This window comes from Thamnophis elegans, chromosome 16 (genome assembly GCF_009769535.1).
Source record: "Thamnophis elegans isolate rThaEle1 chromosome 16, rThaEle1.pri, whole genome shotgun sequence".
NCBI classification, from domain to species: domain Eukaryota; kingdom Metazoa; phylum Chordata; class Lepidosauria; order Squamata; family Colubridae; genus Thamnophis; species Thamnophis elegans.
This window is the reverse complement of record NC_045556.1, coordinates 13,304,492-13,322,640: the sequence shown is the minus strand read 5'-3', so window position 1 is coordinate 13,322,640 and position 18,149 is coordinate 13,304,492.

Genomic DNA, 18,149 nt, shown 5'->3' with positions numbered 1-18,149 from the left:
AGGTTTTCAGTGGTTGGCTTCATAGACTTGGTGAAGCCTGAGGAGAGCACATCTTTCTCCTTCTGTCCTGGCCACTTTTAACAGAGGCACAATTGAGAGTGTTTTAACAAACTGCATCCCTTTTGGTTTGGTGGCAGCAGTGCCTCAGATACAAAGTCCATACAGAGAGTGGTGAGGACAGTAGAGAAGATTATAGGAAGTTCGCTTCCAGTTATTCAGGATACTGCTTATAAGCGCTACTTGCTTAGAGCTCAAAGCATTGTTAGAGAACCCACAAACCCACTGCAGGGTCTGTTACTATTGTTCCACTCTGGGAGGAGGTTTCGAAGTGTTTCTAGCAGGACTACCAGTTTCTGTAACATCTTTGTTTCTTATGCCATCCACCTGGTAAACTTGCAAGATTAGTTTTTCTCACCATGTATGGATGGCATACATCTGAATTAAACTGTGTTGTTTCTCTGCGTCATATAATATATGTGGGTATATACATAATTTTGAATTGATTCATTTTAGAAGTTAGAAGTTAGAATAACAGAGTTGGAAGGGACTTTGGAGGTCTTCTAGTCCAACCCCTTGCTTAGGCAGGAAACCCTACTCTACTTCAGACAAATCTTCTTAAAAATGTCCAGTGTTGGGGTATTCACAACTTCTGGAGGCAACTTCTGTTCCACTGATTAATTATTCTAATTGTCAGGAAATTTCTCCTTGGTTCTAAGTTGCTTCTCTCCTTGATCAGTTTTCAAGCTTAATATCATTGACTGTGAGAGGGGTCTTGGAGTCTTAGTGGACAACCAGCTAAATATGAGTCAGTAGTGTGCAGTAGTAGCCAAAAACGCCAATGCAATCCTAAATTGCATTAATAGAGGGATACAATCAAGATCAAGTGAGGTACTAATACCACTCTATAAAGTCCTAGTAAGATCACACCTAGAGTACTACATCCAATTTTGGTCACCACACTATAAAAAAGATGTTGAGACTCTAGAAGACGTGCAGAGAAGAACAACCATGTTGATTAGGGGACTGGAAGCTAAAATATACAATGAACAGTTGCAGGAATTGGGCATGGCTAATCTACAGAAGAAAAGGACCAGGGAAGACATGATAGCAGTCTTCCAATATTTGAGGGGCTGCCACAGAGAGGAGAGGGGTCAAGCTATTTCCCAAAGACAATGAATAATGGATGGAAGCTGACCAAGGAGAGATTCAGCCTAGAAACAAGGAGGACCTTTCTGACAGTGAAAACAATCAACCCAAGGAACAGAAGTTGCCTTCAGAAGTGGTGGGAGCTCCATCACTTGAGATTTTAAAAGAAGAGACTGGACTGCCATCTGTCAGAAATGGTGTAGGGTCTCCTGCTTGAGCTGGGGAGGGGGGGTTGGACTAGATGACCTATAAGGTCCCTTCCAACTCTGTTAATCTAATAATCTGTTATCTGTTATTTTTGTTTTCGCCTTCATTGACGGGCAGTCAAACCATCTGTGGGAATCCTTTCCTCGTGGTGGAATTTTACACCAGAATCCTCTTGTCTTTCTTTTCTCTAGCTGATGTCCATGACTTTCAGTTCCATTGTGACTTGACCAAAGGTGGCATGATTGTGATTGGTTCTACACACACACACACACACACACACACACACACAACCCCTTATGTGGTCTGAATGATGATTCTTATGGGATGTGGGAAGAAAGGAGGGAGACTTTGTCTTTCTCTCCAACCCTGACAAACAACACAGTTGTCCTTTTCTATTCAGGATCTTCACACGGTTCAAGCCCCAGACAACACACACCCTGATCTAGACTGAATCAATGCCAAATCAGTATGCAGAGGTAGAATCCACTTGGTAGTGGATTAGCATAAACACTCTAGGAGGCAAATAGAGATACAAACAGCCCCTATGTGCCATGTGGAGATGCCTCTTTGTTACTTGGCTCTCTCCCCTCCTCCCTTTAAGTACAAAGTTGCAGACGTCTGTTAAATGTCAATTATGGGTGGGAAAAAAAGATGTCTGCTTAAGTCTTAGTTATGGGCTTCTTTTTGCCACAGAGATCTTTTTTAAAAAAAAAAATGAGCGAGAGACTTAGGCTAACCCAACAATGCATCCAGCTATCAGATGTGGAGGTTGCAACTCTATAAACAAGCCAGAGCTTTAATGGAGGCTGGCGGGAATGCAAATGAATAAGAGGAGAAGCTTTCAGAGGGTGAGCCATCTTGTCTTTTTTTTTTTTGGGACTTGGGAGGAGTGGGAAGGAAGGATAATAAAATAAAAGGAGGCGCAAGAGAAAAAAATAGACTTGCTTCGAGGGGGAAAGACAATTCACTGTTATACATTGGGATGCTTTCACTGATATCTGTTGTCGTGCCTTGGAAAGCTAGGAATAAATTGGAATGAATTGGAATAAATCCAGGGGGCATTAGAATATTTGGATAGGAGCATTAAGTTCTCATTAAGTTGAAGTCCCAGAAGACATCAATTGAGACTTCAAGAAGGTCCAGTAAAAAGATACGCTTGGAGGAACAATTCTTAACCACATGTCCCGTTTTGGATATAGAAACGAATGCAATTCCTTTATTCTTGATGCGCCTTTTTCCTCTAATCAGAATAATTTAGGTTTTCATAGGATTTATAAAAAAAAGCAAACAAAATAGACAAATATATTTCACCAGTGGCAATCTTGCTCTGAGACTGAAAAAAACTATTGTCTGGTAGTGACTGAAACCAAACTCATGTATTTGGAGATGAGATGATGCTTTATTTGGGTGAGATTTGAAATAATTATTTTAGACTGCAGTATTTCCATAACTTTCTACTGAGTTTTGCGTTCAGGAAACATGCTGGCGAGATCCTGCACCTTCCTACCTGAATTTCAATGCAGGATCCAGGCCCCTCATTTCACCTAGGTGATTTTTTAAATGTGATCAGACAAGTAGCTATTTAATAACCGTATATTCATAACACAAAGAAAATGGGCAGAGATCCTATCTCCTATCTAGTGACCTACTGAAAAATGTAGTAACCATGCACTTAGTGGAGAGTGATAGATGTATATCCTATATTTCACTGGACAATCCATTCTTGGTGGTGCCTACAGCACACTGTGATGAGGTCGGAATGACAAGAGCAAAGTGATGTCATCACATCCAGTATATGCTACAATTGTGAACCTACATCCTGATAACAAGTACAATAACCCAAATCACAGCTTTTGTGTAATGAGACGTGTTTCACCACTTGCCTCCACCCAGAGGACCTTATCCCCTGCCTCTTTCATGTCTGTTCCACTAAATCTCAAGGTAAGAAAACGGAATGGAATCCATCCCTGTTCATTATTATCTTCTTTTAACTATTCCATAATTCCTTGTGGGGTGGAGTCTGGGGGAACTGAATGGAGCAAGCTGGGTTTTTACTGGCCAGATGCCCTTCCTGTTGCCAATGCAGAATTTTGTTCAGCAGATATATTTTCATTGTGCCCAGAGAGAGAAATATCTGCCTCTACCTAGGATTGAACTCACAGTCTCCTGAATGTGAAGTGAGAGCGCCACTTCTAGGCCACCACATCACTCCAATGGAATCCATGGACTGCAAGGCGATCAAACTGGTCAGTCCTAAAGGAGATCAACCCTGAAGTGTGCCCCAACATCAGCTGCACATCACAAAGTGAGGAACCCTTGGTACTAATGAGCTTTCTTTGCCCAGTAATAGAAGATCCAGAAGAGACACGAGCTCAGAGAACATCAAGAACTCAATAGTACAGTTCCCTATAGGGCTGTCCTGCTTGTACAATTTTGAAGGAGCTTTCCTGCCCCAAGCTGAGGTTTCTTACTTTGCTTTGCTTCCCGCTGTCAGCAGTTGAACCATCTTCTCCTGTCTACATGAGAGATCCTATCTGAACATCTATTTTCCCATTTGCAATGTATGGCTGTGAAAGTTGAACTGTAAGGAAGGCTGAATGCCAAAAAAATTGATGCCTTTGCACTCTGGTGCTGGAGAAGATTTCTGCAAGTCCCTTGGACTGCAAGGCGATCCAACCGGTCAGTCCTAGAGGAGATCAACCCTGACTGCTCTTTAGAAGGCCAGATCCTGAAGAGGAAACTTAAATCCTTTGCCCACCTAATGAGAAGGAAGGACTCCCTGGAGAAGAGCCTCATGCTGGCAAAAGAAGAAGGCGATGGAAGAGAATGAGGTGGCTGGATGGAGTCATTGAAGCAGTTGGTGTGAGCTTAAAAGGACTCCAGAGGACGGTAGAGGACAGGAAGGCCTGGAGGAACATTGTTCAAGGGGGTGCAATGGGTCGGACACAACTTTGCAACCAATAACAATGATTGAAAATAACAACAAGAACAAGAACAACAACAATAATAAAGAAACACTTCAAAAAAGCAAGTACAAATTTAGTAGAAAGACGTGTAGCGTATGGGGACTAGGATGTAAAACTAAACACCTGTTTTGCAGAGGAAGAAAACTATGAAATTGCAGTAGAATAGGCTTGAGCCCAATCCATGCCCTCACCCATTTTGTTGCTTCAGATATGACATTTCCCTCCCCCTCCCATTGCATAAAAAGTTAAATGTAGCTTTTGTCTTCCAAAGGTTCCCCAGAGCTCAACCTTGTCATAGGTTTTCAGTCTGAATTGTCACTTGGATATAGTTTGCAGTGCTAATCTGGGTTTTATTTTCAAAGAAAGGATTCATGGCAGAAGACGGATGGAGTTCAAACTGCTCACTTATCCGTAATTAGCCAAGGATATTCAAATTGCATTAATCCAGGTCAGATAATTTTACTAAATGATGTGAAGTTAGGGAATGAACTTGTCATTTGTGGTCCTCATTTTTAGTTTTTTTTCCCCTCTGTGAACTGTTATGGCAATCTTTGCAAGGGAATAGATAGAGGAAAAGAATTTAAGTTGATGTGGAAAGGTAAAAGTTCCCCTCGCACATATGTGCTAGTCGTTCCCGACTATAAGGGGCGGTCCTCAGCTCCATTTCAAAGCCAAAGAGCCAGCGCTGTCCGAAGACATCTCCGTGGTCATGTGGCCAGCATGACTAAACACCGAAGGTGCATGGAACGCTGTTCCCTTCCCACCAAAGGTGGTTCCCATTTTTTCTACTTGCATTTTTTACATCCTTTTGAACTGATAAGTTGGCAGAAGCTGGGACAAGTAACGGGAGCTCACTCAGTTACGCGGCGCTAGGATTCGAACCACCGAACTGCCGACCTTTCTGATCGACAAGCTCAGTGTCTTAGCCACTGAGCCACGGCGTTCCCTAGTTGATGTGTACATACACAAAGAAATGGAGCATTTTTGTTCTGTTCTGATCTGATTTGCTAATTCTGAATTGTTGTTGTTGTTGTTCATTACACAGTCAGCCAGATACTGGATCTGGCATTTTTATCCACTTATTCAGTCCTTCCCAAGGACCTGGGATATGCAGATGTTGTCTGGTGGACCAGCACTGATGATGTTACCTAATTTGGCTAATGAAACATCCACAAGGAAACAACCAAGTTCAGAGAGCACCAAGGACCCCCTCATTTCAACCCTGAGCTACAGATATTCTCTTTTATTGGTGGTATTAAAGGCCTTGTGGAAGGATGTAAGCTCTTCCAGGTGAAGTTGCCTTTTGCAATTGACTGGTGGTGATTTTGTCAATGTCACTGATATTCAAGTGGTGCCTGCATTGTTATCATTAATTTTAACTTCACCTGTTATATATTATGGTCAACTCATGGTGGCAAACATGCCTAATCCTGCTGCCTCCTAATTTATGCCCTTGAAATGATCCTGGTGCCTTAAAAAGGATGAGAAAAGCCTCTGCTTCTCATTTTCGTTATAGTGATCATAATCACTATTTTTTGCCTAAATAAGAAGCTGTCATACTTCAAAGCAGGTTTCCCCCCCCCCCCGCCCCTCTTAAAACAAAGATCTTCTCTTTAATTGTTATTTCCAGGAACATATTAAGGTTTCAAATATTCTCGAGAGATAGGGAAATAGTTACATCTTTGCATTTTTTAAACCTGCCATACTTAAAACTCGGTGAAAAAGTTTCTACAGAGATGCTTTATGCTTTTCCTCATTACGGCTGATCCCTAAGTCCCTCTAACAATACCCTGAGTTGTTATGCAGTGGGAAACTTCATGTTTGTTTGAATGGGGCTGGGAAAAAACAGGTGTCCTGTAGAGGGACATTTATCACCGAATCCAGCAAAACTGTGAGACGGAGCAGCCAGCATGTTTTATGACCACTGAAGAAGGGCAAATGAAAGGAGCTACCCTTGTCTCCTTATGCAAATCCTTGCATCCTTCTCTACACCCCACAACCCCGAGACGCTCCAGAGAAAGACGTTGCAGTTATATGGCTTGGAATTTGAGAAGAGATGTTATCTGCCAATCAAATGCCATTGAAGGAGGAGAAAGAGGGAGGGAAACTCACCCTATAAAACAAGTTGTTTGATCTGAATCTCCTTATCCTGTTAACCTGAGGACGGCCAGTCTAGGCCTCGGCCCTCCAAGTGTGGGCCTCACGCCACTTTGCCTAGCAACAAGGCCAAGACCAGCGCCGAAGAAAAGGCCCATTTTTGTCTGTGAAAGATTCATCATTTGGGGCTCAAAGTGGTCCCTCCCCTCTTTCAAATACTTGTCAGCAGGGAGAATACAGCTTAGATACGAAGCTGATCAGATCATAGCTAAGCTGCACTCCGTGGCCACTAAAACTGCCAGCAGACTTTCAAACAACTTCACAGAGTGTCTGCCTAATGTTATGTCTGGAAGGGCGGTGGAGAGAGGCGCGGAAGACAATAACGTCTGCTGGAGACTTGTTCCAATTCTTATTTATTCCCCTCGGTGTCTGCATGTCCAGATTTCTGGGCCCCGGGTGAAAGACAGGGGTGCAGTTGAGTCATTTGACATTTTTGGACATAATGAGCTGATGAGAATGACCTCTGGATGTGCATAGCATTGCAGAGGGGAAGCAAGCAACTCATAGGGACATAAACAGTATTTTGTCGTAGATGGTGTGATGGTGTGTGTATTTGTGTGTGTGTGTGTGTGTGTGTGTGTGTGTGTGCATTCTATAACAAAATGCTATTTATGTCCCCATTTGTTGTAGATAAAGAAATGAAGGGAGACTAGTATAGATCTATTTCAAGTTATTTAGCTCTCATCAGTGAGCCATACTCTTTGCTGGGATTCGAACTTGGGCTGCTTACATATTAGGCAGTTGTATTAACCTCTAAGACACAGGTTCTTCTCCTTTTATCAGTATGGTCCCTCCCATATTTGGGCAGATCAGGTGGTTTGACAGAAAAAAAAAACACTTAATCTCTTCCCTGGCTCAGCTGATAAAAGGAGGAGAACTAGTGGCTTAGAGGTTAATACAACTGCCTAATATGTAAGCAGCCCAAGTTCGAATCCCAGCAAAGGTATGGCTAGCTGATGAGAGCTAAATAGCTTGAAATAGATATATATTAGTCTCCCTTCATTTTTTTTATCAGCAAAAATGTAACACAAAATGGTTTGTTGTGAAAGTGACTCCCTGGAAGGCTCCTGGAGTGGGGCTGAAAGGTGAAAGGGAAGCATTATGCTCCCTCCCATATTTGGGCAGAGCAGGTGCTTTAACAAAAGAAAAAAAAATACTACAGTATAAGCGAACTGATTAGATGCCACCCAAAAAATACAGTATATCCGGCCTGCTTCAAAAATCATCGGTGATGGAATTACATTCTAGATCCCATTTGATGGATCTAGAATTTGGAGACAATGTGCAGGTACTCTAGACTCATCTGCTGGGATACTCAGAGCAGCTGGCGACAAAACTTAACAGGGGATGCAGCTGCAAAAATGGTCAATGTGATTTTAGACTTCACCAACAATAGCATCGTTTCTGAATCACAGCATTGGTCGTGCTTCAGTGGTGGGTTTCAAAAATTGTTTGATCCTACTCTGTGGGTGTGGCCTCCTTTGTGGGAGTAGCTTGCCACCCATGTGACCGGTTGGGAGTGGCTTGCCGCCCATGTGACCGGATATGAAAATGCCGACGACACTTGTCAGAACCACCTTAAATTACCTCACACACAGCACTGGCATGCATAAGAACATGATGTAAACTTGTTTTTTAAAAGGCATCTTTGGTTTGCGTTAAAACAACTTCAACACACGCAATGTTCTGATTGCACCACAAACGCAGTAGTCATCCTTACCTTTCACAGAGGCACTGAGTTTTATAAATAGGAGCATGATAGTGTAGAATAATCATATTCAAGGACCAGTGGTGGGTTTCAAAAATTTTTGGAACTTCTTCTGTAGGTGTGGCCTGCTTTCCGGGTCCACTGGTGGAACCTCTTCTAACCCGTTCGGTAGATTTGACGAACCGGTTCTATCGAATAGGTGTGAACTGGTAGGAACCCACCTCTGTCGTGCTTCATTCTGAATATGGATTTGAGTCTGAAGAAATCCAATGGAAACTAACTTGGTCTTGCCAATAAATGCACATGTTTTTCTAACCCTCCATTAACTTTTTACTGGCTTGTCTCTACATAGAGCAGGGCATGCAGGAATTCATAAGCTGATAATTAAGGAAAAAGAAATGCAAGCAATTGTGTATGAGGCTAAGAGCAATTTTCTAAGAGGATCTTCGGGGGTGGGGGGGATGTTGTTTTTTAAAAAACAGCCAATGCAGATTTGCTTGTTTGTTTAGGGATTTAAATCTCCATACTCAAGAGTATCTAATATTTAATAGTATGTAAATCCAGTCATAGAGATGGATGTCTCGTGAGTTCTTATGGCGTTGAGAGTTGAATCAACAATTCATGTGGAAAATTGCCCAATAGACGTATATGTCAACTTAGCTGAATAGCAGGGGCATTGGGACTTCTCTTGAAGTTACAGTTTGTGATACCTGTTTTACCTCCAAGCAGAAAGAAAACACATGCATGGAATATCTACAGAGATTCTCAGTCATCAGGTCAGGTCATGCTTGTCCCCCAAAAGTGCTTTTTTCAAAAATTGGCCTGCTGCCAATTACCTCCAATAGACTGATCAGATCCCACAGATTAGGCCTCCTCCGAATTCCATCTGCCGGCCAATGCCGACTGGCGACTACCCGGAGGAGAGCCTTCTCTGTGGCTGCTCCGACCCTCTGGAACGAGCTCCCCGTGGAGATTCGAACCCTCACCACCCTCCAGGCCTTCCGCAAAGCCCTTAAAACCTGGCTGTTCCGACAGGCCTGGGGCTAAAGAGTTGTTGCCCCCCTTCTCGAATGGTATGGTTGTTGTGTGTTTTTAAATTTTGTATTGTTATGTCTCGTCTTTTTTATCCCACTGTCTGTACCTCCTTCCCTGATTGAATTGTGAGCCGCCCTGAGTCCCCTTCGGGGAAAAGGGCGGCATATAAATGTAATCAATCAATCAATCAATCAAAAGTTAATTGTTTATCCTTGAAGATGTTTTGCTTCTCATCTGAGGAGCGTCCTCAGTTCTTCAGCCAGAACTGAAGAAGCTTCTTGGATAAGGAGCAAAACATCTTCAAGGAAAAATAAAGAAAGTCCAATTGCCTTTTGAAAAAGCACTTTGGAGACCACCATGAGTGGAACAGGCTGAAAAGAATATTGGTAACTGGAAAAAAATATTTTTATGACCTTCCCAAGCAAAGAGCTGTGTTTGACATGTTTGTGATCGTAGCCACAACTAAACAAGTGAGGAATCATTCTGTTAATGCTAAGGCCACTAAAGATGACATTTGCCAAACTGTACTAAATGTTACTCCTGTATCATTCACTTTAGAGCACTGCATACCAAAACAACTAGACACAAGAACAGTTTTTTTGCCGAATGCCATCACTCTGCTAAACAAATAATTCGGTCACCACTGTCAAACTATTCACTAAGCCTGCATTGCTATTACTATTAGTCTTCTCATCGTTCCTATCACCCATCTTCTCTCGTTTATGACTGCAGGACTGTAACTTTGTTGCTTGTATCCTTACGATTTATATTGATATTGTTTCCTGATTGCTTATTTGTACCCTATGACTATCCTCAAGTGTTGAACCTTATGATTCTTGAGGAATGTATCTTGTCTTTTTATGTACACCAAAGATAAATTCCTTGTGTGTCCAACCACACTTGGCCAATAAAGAATTCCATTCCATTCCATTCCATTCCATTCCATTCCATTCTATTCTATTCTATTCTATTCTATTCTATTCCTGCCACTAGCTGAGCAAACATAATTGTCAAGCAGGACCATGGACAGCACATGATGGAATTGTCCTTAGGACATTGTTTGCAAGGGTTCCACCACACAACCGCGGTCGACTAAAGCGCGTGTGACTAAAGCGCGGTGACAAAACCGCGCCGTCAAAACCGCGCGACAACAGCGCGCCGATAACAGCGCGCCGACAGAAGCGCGCTGTAACATAACCCTAAAAATAACCCTAAACCTAACCCTAACCCTAACTAAACCTAACCCTAAACCTAACCCTAAACCTAACCCTAACCCTAACCCTAACCCTAACCCTAACCCTAAACCTAAACCTAAACCTAACCCTAAACCTTACCTTAAGTTAAATCGCGCTTCTGTCGGCGCACTGTTGTTGGTGCGCTGTTGTCGCACGCTTTTGACTTTCGCGGTTTTAGCGCCACGGTGTTGTCGGCACGCTTTTGACTTTCGCGGTTATGTCGTGCCACGGTTTGCAAGCTGGCTGAGGAATTCTGCAAATGGAAAGCCATCCATCTTACATTTGCTGAGGTTGAGAACTATTGGTGTAAGAGAATTCTGTCCCTCCCAAACAGACAAGCCGGGACATGCCTCTAGCAAGCACATGGAGATGGATGGATAAACACGGTTTCCCTGTCCTTCTGATTTAACCATTAAACCCAAGCCCCCCACGACCCACATAAAACTACAGTATTGCTCTGTAGAAGGCTGCTACTTATCTTTACCTTGCAAGAGGATCACCTCTGTAAAACAATTAAAGGCAAAGGTTCCCCTCGCACATATGTGCTAGTCGTTCCCAACTCTAGCGGGCGGTGCTCATCTCCGTTTCAAAGCCAAAGAGCCAGCGCTGTCCGAAGACGCCTCCATGATCATGTGGCCAGCATGACTAAATGCCAAAGGAGCACAGCATGCTGTTACCTTCCCACCAAAGGTGGTCCCTATTTTTTTCTACTTGCATTTCTACATGCTTTCGAACTGCCAGGTTGGCAGAAGCTGTGACGAGTAACGGGAGCTCATTCCATTACGCGGAGTGAGGGATTCGAACCGCCGTGCTGCTGATCTTTCTGATCGACAAGCTCAGCCTCTTAGCTGCTGAGCCACTGTGTCCCTTAGGAAAACAATTAAGAATAACTAAATAACTAGAATGCTCCATGTGTTGTAGAGGGGGCAAAAAACCCAACCCTCACAATTCCTTTGGTTGTGTTGATATCAAGTAATATCACCGCATCTCCAAAGACAAGCCACATCTCCAAAGACAAGCCACTTTCCCAGAACTGAGCAGGCCATGCTTCTCGTCCATTACCACATGAATAAAATAAGGTCAGTTGAGAGAAGAATGGACAAACCCCAGTGTCCACTCAAGCAGACAATTTGGCTAGTAAACTGACATAATTACAAGGGACGGAGAGGAGGGGGGGAAGCAAGCCTCTCGCTTGTGCTTCAGAGGGCTTCACCCCTGCTGGTTTACTGGACATTGGGGCTAGTTGCTGATTAGAAACCGTATGTCCTTTTCAAGAGCTCAAAGTGATTGGTTGCGTTAATCTGATTACAATTCCCCCCCCCCCCCACATCCTAGATTTCTTTCAGAAAACCCAGGAGTGCTTCACATACGCATGGAGATTGGCAAGCGCACACACATGGTGACAGGTATGGTGGCTAATGTGTCCATAGGAATGGACTTGGCTTCTGGATGTACAGTGCATGCATCTCTACCTTCAATAGCAATAGCAATAGCAGTTAGACTTATATATCACTTCATAGGGCTTTCAGCCCTCTCTAAGCGGTTTACAGAGTCAGCATATTGCCCCCACAGTCTGGGTCCTCATTTCACCCACCTCGGAAGGATGGAAGGCTGAGTCAGCCCTGAGCCGGTGAGATTTGAACAGCCGAACTGCAGAACTGCAGTCAGCTGAAGTAGCCTGCAGTGCTGCATTTAACCACTGTGCCACTTTGACTCTTCAAGGAAGAGTACAAAGCAAATCTGACCTAAGCAGGGGACATAATCATATGAAAATATGAAGAAGGGTTGCAGGAACTGGGTAGGTCTAGTTTAATGAAAAGAAAGACTAGGGGAGACTTGATAGCAGTGTTCCAATATCTCAGGGGTTGCCACAAAGAAGAGGGAGTCAAACTATTTTCTAAAGCACCTGAGGGTAGAACAAGAAGCAATGGGTGGAAACTAATCAAGAGAAGCAACTTAGAACTAAGAAGAAATTTCCTGACAGTTATAACAATTAATCAGTGGAGCAACTTGCCTCCAGAAGCTGTGAATGCTCCAACACTAGAAGTTTTTAAGAAAATGTTAGATAACCATTTGTCTGAAGTGATGTAGAGTTTCCTGCCAAGCAGTGGGTTGGACTAGAAGACCTCCAAGGTCCCTTCCAATTCTATTCTATTCCATTGCCCCCCATCCGCCTATCTCAAGTTTCCTCTCTTTTTTTATGTGAATCTCAGGATGCTTGAAAATTTCATCCAAATTTCCCTTGCTGATACAAACTTCCTGATTTGGTGAAACATGCCACAGCTGCACCTCTAATTTTTTGGGCTCACATCTTCATTCTGCAACCTTCCTGGCTGTCCACATTTTGCAATCTAAAGAAATACAGTAGGAGGAATGAAAAAATTTCTTCCTGATAAGCAACTTAGAGCTAAGGAGAAATTTCCTGACAGTGAGAACAATTAATCAGTGGAACAACTTGCCTCCAGAAGTTATGGATGTTCTGTCACTGGAGGTTTCTGAGAAGAGATTATACAACCATTTGTCTGAGATAGTATAGGGTTTCCTGCCTTAGCAGGGGGTTAGAATAGAAGACCTCTAAACCAAGGTCCTTCCAATGCTGTTATTCTGTTAAAATACAAATATGCAAACATGCCCTTCCTTAGAACAACACATACAGATGTACACAATTTCAAGGATGCAACCATGAGCCTTAAGCATCAAGTGTGCCATGGGACTGTAGTCCTGGATTGACAATCAGCATCTCACAAGGAGGTCCTGTATATATCGAAGCTATTGCTGTCTGGCATCACATTTGTGGAGACACATGCAGAAAGACTCAGTTATTTTTACTAGGTATATGTACTGACTTTACAGTGGTAGAGACTAATTTGGTTCTACACCTAATAACGGCAGCAAGACTGTTGGTGGCGCAATACTGGAAGAAGGAAGACTTGCCTACAACTCAAGAATGGACATTGAAAGTTACAAACCTAGCCGAGATGGCTAAAATATCGGCATATCTTAAAGACCATTCAAATGAGAGATATAAACGAGACTGGAAAAAATGGATTGACTATATACAAAACAAATATGGGACTAAGAAATTACAGATAGCCTATGCTTAAGATTAGGAACAATCTAAACTGCTCAAAGTTAGTGTAACAGGAAGAAGCTGAGTTCAATGCAGAGATGTTATTAATTTCCTTTTTTTAATTTCCTTTGTCTTAATATATTTTAGACTGTGTTTGTTAAAAATCTATACCGTGTACGGGCTCTGGGAAGTCGGGGGGGGAGGGAGGTGGGGTGTTAGGGGGGAGGGGGGGAGGGGGATATATAGTATGTGTTAGATTCAGAAAGACTGATTCAAAACATAGCTTGTGCAGAGAATGCAGTGAAACAGGGACCACGGACATGCTGACAGACAGACAGACCCAGTGAAGGAAGTACAAAGCGAAGTGTGCATGGAAATTCATCTGTAGATAAGATCAAAGCGTGAAAGGAATACAAATAAAGCCAGAAGAGGCTCATCCTTGGATTCAAGAACTATCGTGCATTTGACATGGGTTGGCCTTTAAAGACGGATTCTTTAGCTATGTGGGGAAGCAAAGCAATTGGAACATGGCCCATCGATTCCGTTTCAATTGAATTTTTGGACCCAGACTAAACTATGGAAGTGCCCTAACCTTACCAAAGTTCAATAAATAAATACTATCAATATTCAGCTGGAAGCAATGGTGGTTTCCCCCCCCCTATAACTCTCCAGATGCAGTCAGCAGGAGAAGCTTGTGGAGAAAATAAAAGGATGGATATCAAAACTTTAAAAAAAAATAGTTGGATGCTTTCGTTGTGCTATGAGGCATATCTTCTCCAAGCATTTTGGATGTGATTCCTCTATAAAGAAAACATTCTAGATGGGCACTTTTGCCAAGGGCTCCTTCCAACTGTCTTTGCAGAGGTGGGTTCCTACCAGTTTGCACCTGTTCGGTAGAAACAGTTCGTCAAATCTACCGAACCGGTTAGAAGAGGTTCCACCAGTGGACCCGGAAAGCAGGCCACACCTACAGAAGAGGTTCCAAAATTTTTTGAAACCCACCACTGGTCCTTGGATATGATTATTCTACACTATCATGCTCCTATTTATAAAACTCAGTGCCTCTGTGAAAGGTAAGGATGACTACTGCGTTTGTGGCGCAATCAGAACATTGCGTGTGTTGAAGTTGTTTTAACGCAAACCAAAGATGCCTTTTAAAAAACAAGCATACATCATATTCTTATGCAGGCCAGTGCTGTGTGTGAGGTAATTTAAGGTGGTTCTGACAAGTGTCATCGGCATCTTCATATCCGGTCACATGGGCGGCAAGCCACTCCCATCCGGTCACATGGGTGGCAAGCCACTCCCACAAAGGAGGCCACACCCACAGAGTAGGTTCGAACAATTTTTGAAACCCACCACTGTGTCTTTGCCTTCCTTAACACCCTTTAGCTCCCATCCTACAGTCATTTCCCTGAGATTAAGACCCCTTAAAAAGGATGGGGCAATACATTTGGCTGCTTAGGGCAAAGAACATGATGTTGGTGATGGTGATGGTGATGGTGGTGATGATGATGATGATGATGATGATGGAGGAGGAGGAGGAGGAAGAGGAGGAGAAAGAGGAGGAGAAAGAGGAGGAAAAAGAGGAGGAGGAGGAGGAGGAGGAGGAGGAGGAGGAGGAGGAGAAGATAATACTTGAATGAGGCTGCCACTTGACTTACAACCATTTGTTTAGTGACGGTTCCGAGTTGGCATCAAAATAGTGACTTGTAAGTGGTCCTTGCACTTACGACTATCACTGGTTAAGTGACCAAAATTCAGACACTTGGAACAATTCAGTGTGACTCACTTAACAACTGTCTTGCTTAGCAATGGAAATTTTGCTTCCAATTGTGATCATAAATTGAGGACTACATCTATCTATTCATCCATCCATCCATCTATCTATCAAACATCCATCTATCTATCTATCTATCTATCTATCTATCTATCTATCTATCTATCTATCTATCATCTCTATCAACTATCTATCTATCTATCTATCATCTCTCTCTCTCTCTCTCTCTATTTATCTATCATCTATTTATCATCTCTATCAATTATTATCTATCTATCGATCATCTATTTATCATCTATCAACTATAATCTATCTATCTATCTGTCTGTCTGTTTATCTATCTATCTATCTATCTATCTATCTATCTATCTATCTATCATCTACCTACCTACCTATGAGAGAGAGAGAGAGAGAAAGAGAGAGAGAGAGAGAGAGAGAGAGACCTACATGTTTCAAAGCAATTACCAAGCAAGATGCAACCAAGAACCGATGAATCCTTCAACAACCAATTTTTCTACCTTCTACCACGACTTCTGCATCACCCTTGACAAAGAACCTAGGAGAGAAAAAAATTGACCAAGACTTCTGGTCCTTGTGACTGTTCTCTCTCTCTCTCTCTCTCTCTCTCTCTCTCTCTCTCTCTCTCTCTCTCTCTCTCTCTCTCTCTCTCTTTCCTCACCCCTTCTTTAAATCAAAGTGATGGCAGATCAAGCCAAGCCAAATCCTCACTTATCTTGACAGACGGATCTCCTTCACCCCACCTCCCCATGCCACACAGAGGGAACACTCCTAGCTCTGGAGCCTCTGCCTTTGTTGCTTTCCACTCCCTCCCCATTTCCACAATGCCAACAGTCCAATTAGAACCGTGTCTCATGTGCTTCCATCTTTGCCGACAGTTAATTAAGATGCTGCTGCTGGCAGCTGCTGACAAATTCCAGGAACATGTGATAAAGAGAGACAGGTTTGGGGTGGGGGGTGCATGGGCCCCTCTTTCTCCGGCATAGAAAATGAGGGTGTTGTATCCCAAGGGCACACAAATGGCTCACATCCAATTCGTTCCTTGGGTGTGAGAATATAAGCAGACACCGTGGAGAGCAACTCCTCCTTTTGAAAGAAAGAAAGAAAGAAAGAAAGAAAGAAAGAAAGAAAGAAAGAAAGAGGAAGGAGTGAAAAAGAAAGGAAGGAAAGAAAGACGAAGGAAGGAAAAATGAATGAATGAAAGAAAGAAAGATGAAGGATGGATGGATGGATGGATGGATGGATGGATGGAAGGATGGAAGGAAGGAAAGGATAGAGATAAATAGATGAAGGAAGGAAGGAAGGAAGGAAGGAAAAAGAAAGAAAGAAAGAAAGAAAGAAGGAAGGAAGGAAGAAAGGAAAGGAAAGGCAGGCAGGCAGAAAGAAGGAAGGAAGGAAAGAAAGAAAGAAAGAAAGAAAGAAAGAAAGGAAGGAAGGAAGGAAAGAAAGAAAGAAAGAAAGAAAGAAAGAGGAAGGAGTGAAGGAGAGATAAACAAAGAAAGGAAGGAAAGAAAGAAAGATGAAGGAAGGAAAAATGAAAGAAAGATGAAGGATGGATGGAAGGAAGGAAAGATAGATAAATAGATGAAGGAAGGAAGGAAGGAAAAAGAAAGGAAGGAAGGAAAGGAGGAAGGAAGAAAAAAGAAAGAAGGAAGGAAAGGAAAGGCAGGCAGGAAGGCAGAAAGAGAGAAATAAATAAATAAATAAATGAAAGAAAGAAAGAAAGAAAGAAAGAAAGAAAGAAAGAAAGAAAGAGGAGCTTCTCCCCAGCTTCAATATCCAGTTATTTTAAAATGTGCAAGCAAGTCCTAATATGGGAGAAAATCGGTGCATCACATAAGCATCACTTGGAATATGAACATTTGGGTTCCAATTTTGGTCACCACAATATAAAAAAAGGTTTTTTGAGACTTTGGAAAAAGTGCAGAGAAGAGCAACAAAGATGTTTAGGGGTCTGAAAGCGAAAACATATGAAGAACAGTTGCAGAAACTGGGTATAGCTAGTCTAAAGAAAAGAAGGACCAAGAATGACATGATAGCAGTGTTTCAATATTTGAAGGGCTGCCACAAAGGAGAGGGGGAGAACCTATTCTTCAAAGAGTGACCAGGGGGGCATTTGCTCAGGTTCACCTGATGCGCCAGTTGCAGCCCTACCTGAACCGGGAGGCCCTCACAACAGTCACTCGAGCCCTTGTGATCTCTAGGCTGGAATACTGCAACGTGCTGTACATGGGGCTGCCCTTGAAGAGCATCCGGCGACTTCAGCTAGTCCAGAATGCGGCCGCGCGAGGGATTGTGGGCGCACCGCGGTTCGCCCACATAACACCGATCCTCCGTGACCTGCGCTGGCTACCTGTTGATCTCCGGGTGCACTTCAAGGTCCTACTTCCCACTCACAAAGCGCTCCATGGTAGTGGATCTGGCTATTTGAGAGACCGCCTTCTGCCAATTACCTCCCTGCGTCCCATCAGATCGCACAGGGTAGGCCTCCTCCGAATCCCATCCGCCAGTCAGTGCCGACTGGCGACTACGCGGAGGAGAGCCTTCTCAGTCGCAGCTCCGACGCTATGGAACAATCTCCCCGTGGAGATCCGCACCCTCACCACCGCCCAGGCCTTCCGCACGGCCCTTAAGATCTGGCTATCCCGTCAGGCCTGGGGATAAAAAATCTTAGTTCGTCCCCTCCCGAATGATGAATGAATGTTGTGCTCTATTTTTAATATTATGTATTGTCTTACGTCTTTTGTCTTTGTACCCCCCTCCCCGTGTTTTGTAAGCCGCCCTGAGTCCCCTCAGGGAAAAGGGCGGCCTATAAATTATAATAAAC